General features: G+C 46.6%; 4 non-coding genes across 4 annotated transcripts; all 4 read left to right on the forward strand.

Moving 5' to 3' along the window:
- Positions 1-17: 17 nt before the first annotated feature.
- Positions 18-89, forward strand: Trnat-agu (transfer RNA threonine (anticodon AGU)). The gene has a single exon. It is a non-coding gene; the product is annotated as a tRNA-Thr (tRNA).
- Positions 90-1,554: 1,465 nt separating this feature from the next.
- Trnat-agu (transfer RNA threonine (anticodon AGU)) lies at positions 1,555-1,626 on the forward strand. The gene has a single exon. It is a non-coding gene; the product is annotated as a tRNA-Thr (tRNA).
- A 1,477-nt stretch (positions 1,627-3,103) lies between these two features.
- Trnat-agu (transfer RNA threonine (anticodon AGU)) lies at positions 3,104-3,175 on the forward strand. Its single transcript has one exon. It is a non-coding gene; the product is annotated as a tRNA-Thr (tRNA).
- Positions 3,176-4,624: 1,449 nt separating this feature from the next.
- On the forward strand, positions 4,625-4,696 carry Trnat-agu (transfer RNA threonine (anticodon AGU)). Its single transcript has one exon. It is a non-coding gene; the product is annotated as a tRNA-Thr (tRNA).
- Positions 4,697-6,000: the final 1,304 nt, after the last annotated feature.

The raw sequence follows: 6,000 nt of genomic DNA on the forward strand, positions 1-6,000 counted from the left end.
AAGTACCGCTAGGCCGCGCCTCTTTAGCTCAGTGGCAGAGCACTGGTCTAGTAAACCAGCGGTCGTGAGTTCGATCCTCACAGGAGGCAGACGAATTTTGGATATCAGTTGCGCGTCGTGGCCTTATAGCAAACAGTATCTGGGATGACTAACAATTAGCGAGAGGCGTTTTATTAAGAATTACTCTCAGATGTGATTAAGGCGAATGGCGCAGATAAAGCATTTGCCAAAGCGGTACAGCATAAGGTGGGATGGGACAGTCTGAAATATATTTTATAGATGTATTTCTCACATATCTCAGAGCCTTCCGCGGTCGTCGTCGTCGTCGTCGTCGTCGTCGTCGTCGTCGCCGCCGCCGCCGCCGCCGCCACTTCTGCAGAAGTAGCAAATGGACATCGTAGCAAATGCGGCGAGGGACGCCCTGCCTTACATTTCCGAATGCACAAAGTGTGTGGTTTAGTTTCCCAGTCTATATTTGGTAGGTCTCGTAGCAGTTTGAATGTATCAAATGGGTGGGAAAGAGCAAGGGGCAGCGTCTGTGTAGAACGAAAACACAACTCCTCAGTGGTGTGAGCGTTTTGAGATGAGTCGTATATAAGTTCCACTTGTTTGTCAGTGACCGTGTGGCCTAATGGATAAGGCGTCGGACTTCGTATCCGAAGATTGCGTGTTTGATTCCTCTCTCGGTCGCGTTTTTCCAGATCTGAAAAAGAAACATACCGTTATAGTGTAGCACTTGAGCAGTACGAAACCGTGTGAATGTTGCTGTTGACCATTTTCTGCTTGGAGATGCTCTTCAGCTTAAAACACGCACAACAAGACCGGTGTTAACTAGCGAATTGGTTTGCATATTGCCGTCGCCGCGTGTTTTTGACTGGCACTTGCACATCTAAAATAACGTCGGAAAGTAACTCGTTCGGCTTATGAGTCACATCAAGTATGTGTGTTAATTTTGACGAAACTAGCTCTGCAGGTTGTCATGCAATTCTGTTACCTCTCAGAAATGATTATGAAATAAAAGTGAACTACGTGACGAGTGTGACGTTAGGAAAACATTAGGCAACATGGGGAGGTTCTGTATGGGACCAATCAACCCAATCGAGTACTGTGTGACGTGCTAACCGGCATATACTCACTGAGGCAGCGCGGCTAGCTCAGTCGGTAGAACATAAGGCTCTTAATCCCAGGGTCGTGTGTTCGAGCCCCACGTGGGGAGGAACGGAATTTTGTTCCTCTGCAGATGTAACTTACCGTTTTTCTGATTAACGTGATGTAATGGATATAGTAACTTTAAACTTTGCCTACGTCTCCGTCAGTCGCAAGGAAACTGTATTTGAAGGTGAAGGTGACTTTGTAGACATGTGAGAAAGACATGTTCTGAAATGCAAGTGGTGTTATTTGGAGAGCACTTCCTTTACGTGTCAGATGTGTAGCCAAGCAGTAATGGGTCGCCATAGCTGCAAATATTAGACGGTAATATGAAGTGTTGTCAGCTGAAGTCTGATGATCCAGACGACCGTAAGGATGAAGTACGCAAAAGTACCGCTAGGCCGCGCCTCTTTAGCTCAGTGGCAGAGCACTGGTCTAGTAAACCAGCGGTCGTGAGTTCGATCCTCACAGGAGGCAGACGAGTTTTGGATATCAGTTGCGCGTCGTGGCCTTATAGCAAACAGTATCTGGGATGACTAACAATTAGCGAGAGGCGTTTTATTAAGAATTACTCTCAGATGTGATTAAGGCGAATGGCGCAGATAAAGCATTTGCCAAAGCGGTACAGCATAAGGTGGGATGGGACAGTCTGAAATATATTTTATAGATGTATTTCTCACATATCTCAGAGCCTTCCGCGGTCGTCGTCGTCGTCGTCGTCGTCGTCGTCGTCGTCGTCGTCGTCGTCGTCGTCGCCGCCGCCGCCGCCACTTCTGCAGAAGTAGCAAATGGACATCGTAGCAAATGCGGCGAGGGACGCCCTGCCTTACATTTCCGAATGCACAAAGTGTGTGGTTTAGTTTCCCAGTCTATATTTGGTAGGTCTCGTAGCAGGTTGAATGTATCAAATGGGTGGGAAAGAGCAAGGGGCAGCGTCTGTGTAGAACGAAAACACAACTCCTCAGTGGTGTGAGCGTTTTGAGATGAGTCGTATATAAGTTCCACTTGTTTGTCAGTGACCGTGTGGCCTAATGGATAAGGCGTCGGACTTCGTATCCGAAGATTGCGTGTTTGATTCCTCTCTCGGTCGCGTTTTTCCAGATCTGAAAAAGAAACATACCGTTTTAGTGTAGCACTTGAGCAGTACGAAACCGTGTGAATGTTGCTGTTGACCATTTTCTGCTTGGAGATGCTCTTCAGCTTAAAACACGCACAACAAGACCGGTGTTAACTAGCGAATTGGTTTGCATATTGCCGTCGCCGCGTGTTTTTGACTGGCACTTGCACATCTAAAATAACGTCGGAAAGTAACTCGTTCGGCTTATGAGTCACATCAAGTATGTGTGTTAATTTTGACGAAACTAGCTCTGCAGGTTGTCATGCAATTCTGTTACCTCTCAGAAATGATTATGAAATAAAAGTGAACTACGTGACGAGTGTGACGTTAGGAAAACATTAGGCAACATGGGGAGGTTCTGTATGGGACCAATCAACCCAAACGAGTACTGTGTGACGTGCTAACCGGCGTATACTCACCGAGGCAGCGCGGCTAGCTCAGTCGGTAGAACATAAGGCTCTTAATCCCAGGGTCGTGGGTTCGAGCCCCACGTGGGGAGGAACGGAATTTTGTTCCTCTGCAGATGTCACTTACCGTTTTTCTGATTAACGTGATGTAATGGAAATAGCAACTTTAAACTTTGCCTACGTCTCCGTCAGTCGCTACGAAACTGTATTTGAAGGTGAAGGTGATTTTGTAGACATGTGTGAAAGACATGTTCTGAAATGCAAGTGGTGTTATTTGGAGAGCACTTCCTTTACGTGTCAGATGTGTAGCCAAGCAGTAATGGGTCGCCATAGCTGCAAATATGAGACGGTAATATGAAGTGTTGTCAGCTGAAGTCTGATGATCCAGACGACCGTAAGGATGAAGTACGCAAAAGTACCGCTAGGCCGCGCGTCTTTAGCTCAGTGGCAGAGCACTGGTCTAGTAAACCAGGGGTCGTGAGTTCGATCCTCACAGGAGGCAGACGAATTTTGGATATCAGTTGCGCGTCGTGGCCTTATAGCAAACAGTATCTGGGATGACTAACAATTAGCGAGAGGCGTTTTATTAAGAATTACTCTCAGATGTGATTAAGGCGAATGGCGCAGATAAAGCATTTGCCAAAGCGGTACAGCATAAGGTGGGATGGGACAGTCTGAAATATATTTTATAGATGTATTTCTCACATATCTCAGAGCCTTCCGCGGTTGTCGTCGTCGTCGTCGTCGTCGTCGCCGCTGCCGCCGCCACTTCTGCAGAAGTAGCAAATGGACATCGTAGCAAATGCGGCGAGGGACGCCCTGCCTTACATTTCCGAATGCACAAAGTGTGTGGTTTAGTTTCCCAGTCTATATTTGGTAGGTCTCGTAGCAGGTTGAATGTATCAAATGGGTGGGAAAGAGCAAGGGGCAGCGTCTGTGTAGAACGAAAACACAACTCCTCAGTGGTGTGAGCGTTTTGAGATGAGTCGTATATAAGTTCCACTTGTTTGTCAGTGACCGTGTGGCCTAATGGATAAGGCGTCGGACTTCGTATCCGAAGATTGCGTGTCTGATTCCTGTCTCGGTCGTGTTTTTCCAGATCTGAAAAAGAAACATACCGTTTTAGTGTAGCACTTGAGCAGTACGAAACCGTGTGGATGTTGCTGTTGACCATGTTCTGCTTGGAGATGCTCTTCAGCTTAAAACACGCACAACAAGACCGGTGTTAACTAGCGAATTGGTTTGCATATTGCCGTCGCCGCGGGTTTTTGACTGGCACTTGCACATCTAAAATAACGTCGGAAAGTAACTCGTTCGGCTTATGAGTCACATCAAGTATGTGTGTTAATTTTGACGAAACTAGCTCTGCAGGTTGTCATGCAATTCTGTTACCTCTCAGAAATGATTATGAAATAAAAGTGAACTACGTGACGAGTGTGACGTTAGGAAAACATTAGGCAACATGGGGAGGTTCTGTATGGGACCAATCAACCCAAACGAGTACTGTGTGACGTGCTAACCGGCATATACTCACCGAGGCAGCGCGGCTAGCTCAGTCGGTAGAACATAAGGCTCTTAATCCCAGGGTCGTGGGTTCGAGCCCCACGTGGGGAGGAACGGAAATTGTTCCTCTGCAGATGTAACTGAACGTTTTTCTGATTAACGTGATGTAATGGAAATAGCAACTTTAAACTTTGCCTACGTCTCCGTCAGTCGCTACGAACCTGTATTTGAAGGTGAAGGTGATTTTGTAGACATGTGTGAAAGACATGTTCTGAAATGCACGTGGTGTTATTTGGAGAGCACTTCCTTTACGTGTCAGATGTGTAGCCAAGCAGTAATGGGTCGCCATAGCTGCAAATACGAGACGGTAATATGAAGTGTTGTCAGCTGAAGTCTGATGATCCAGACGACCGTAAGGATGAAGTACGCAAAAGTACCGCTAGGCCGCGCCTCTTTAGCTCAGTGGCAGAGCACTGGTCTAGTAAACCAGGGGTCGTGAGTTCGATCCTCACAGGAGGCAGACGAATTTTGGATATCAGTTGCGCGTCGTGGCCTTATAGCAAACAGTATCTGGGATGACTAACAATTAGCGAGAGGCGTTTTATTAAGAATTACTCTCAGATGTGATTAAGGCGAATGGCGCAGATAAAGCATTTGCCAAAGCGGTACAGCATAAGGTGGGATGGGACAGTCTGAAATATATTTTATAGATGTATTTTTCACATATCTCAGAGCCTTCCGCGGTTGTCGTCGTCGTCGTCGCCGCCGCCACTTCTGCAGAAGTAGCAAATGGACATCGTAGCAAATGCGGCGAGGGACGCCCTGCCTTACATTTCCGAATGCACAAAGTGTGTGGTTTAGTTTCCCAGTCTATATTTGGTAGGTCTCGTAGGAGGTTGAATGTATCAAATGGGTGGGAAAGAGCAAGGGGCAGCGTCTGTGTAGAACGAAAACACAACTCCTCAGTGGTGTGAGCGTTTTGAGATGAGTCGTATATAAGTTCCACTTGTTTGTCAGTGACCGTGTGGCCTAATGGATAAGGCGTCGGACTTCGTAACCGAAGATTGCGTGTTTGATTCCTCTCTCGGTCGTATTTTTCCAGATCTGAAAAAGAAACATACCGTTTTAGTGTAGCACTTGAGCAGTACGAAACCGTGTGAACGTTGCTGTTGACCATTTTCTGCTTGGAGATGCTCTTCAGCTTAAAACACGCACAACAAGACCGGTGTTAACTAGCGAATTGGTTTGCATATTGCCGTCGCCGCGTGTTTTTGACTGGCACTTGCACATCTAAAATAACGTCGGAAAGTAACTCGTTCGGCTTATGAGTCACATCAAGTATGTGTGTTAATTTTGACGAAACTAGCTCTGCAGGTTGTCATGCAATTCTGTTACCTCTCAGAAATGATTATGAAATAAAAGTGAACTACATGACGAGTGTGACGTTAGGAAAACATTAGGCAACATGGGGAGGTTCTGTATGGGACCAATCAACCCAAACGAGTACTGTGTGACGTGCTAACCGGCATATACTCACCGAGGCAGCGCGGCTAGCTCAGTCGGTAGAACATAAGGCTCTTAATCCCAGGGTCGTGGGTTCGAGCCCCACGTGGGGAGGAACGGAATTTTGTTCCTCTGCAGATGTAACTTACCGTTTTTCTGATTAACGTGATGTAATGGAAATAGCAACTTTAAACGTTGCCTACGTCTCCGTCAGTCGCTACGAAACTGTATTTGAAGGTGAAGGTGATTTTGTAGACATGTGTGAAAGACATGTTCTGAAATGCAAGTGGTGTTATTTGGAGAGCACTTCCTTTACGTGTC

This window comes from Schistocerca gregaria, chromosome 4 (genome assembly GCF_023897955.1).
Source record: "Schistocerca gregaria isolate iqSchGreg1 chromosome 4, iqSchGreg1.2, whole genome shotgun sequence".
Classification (NCBI taxonomy): domain Eukaryota; kingdom Metazoa; phylum Arthropoda; class Insecta; order Orthoptera; family Acrididae; genus Schistocerca; species Schistocerca gregaria.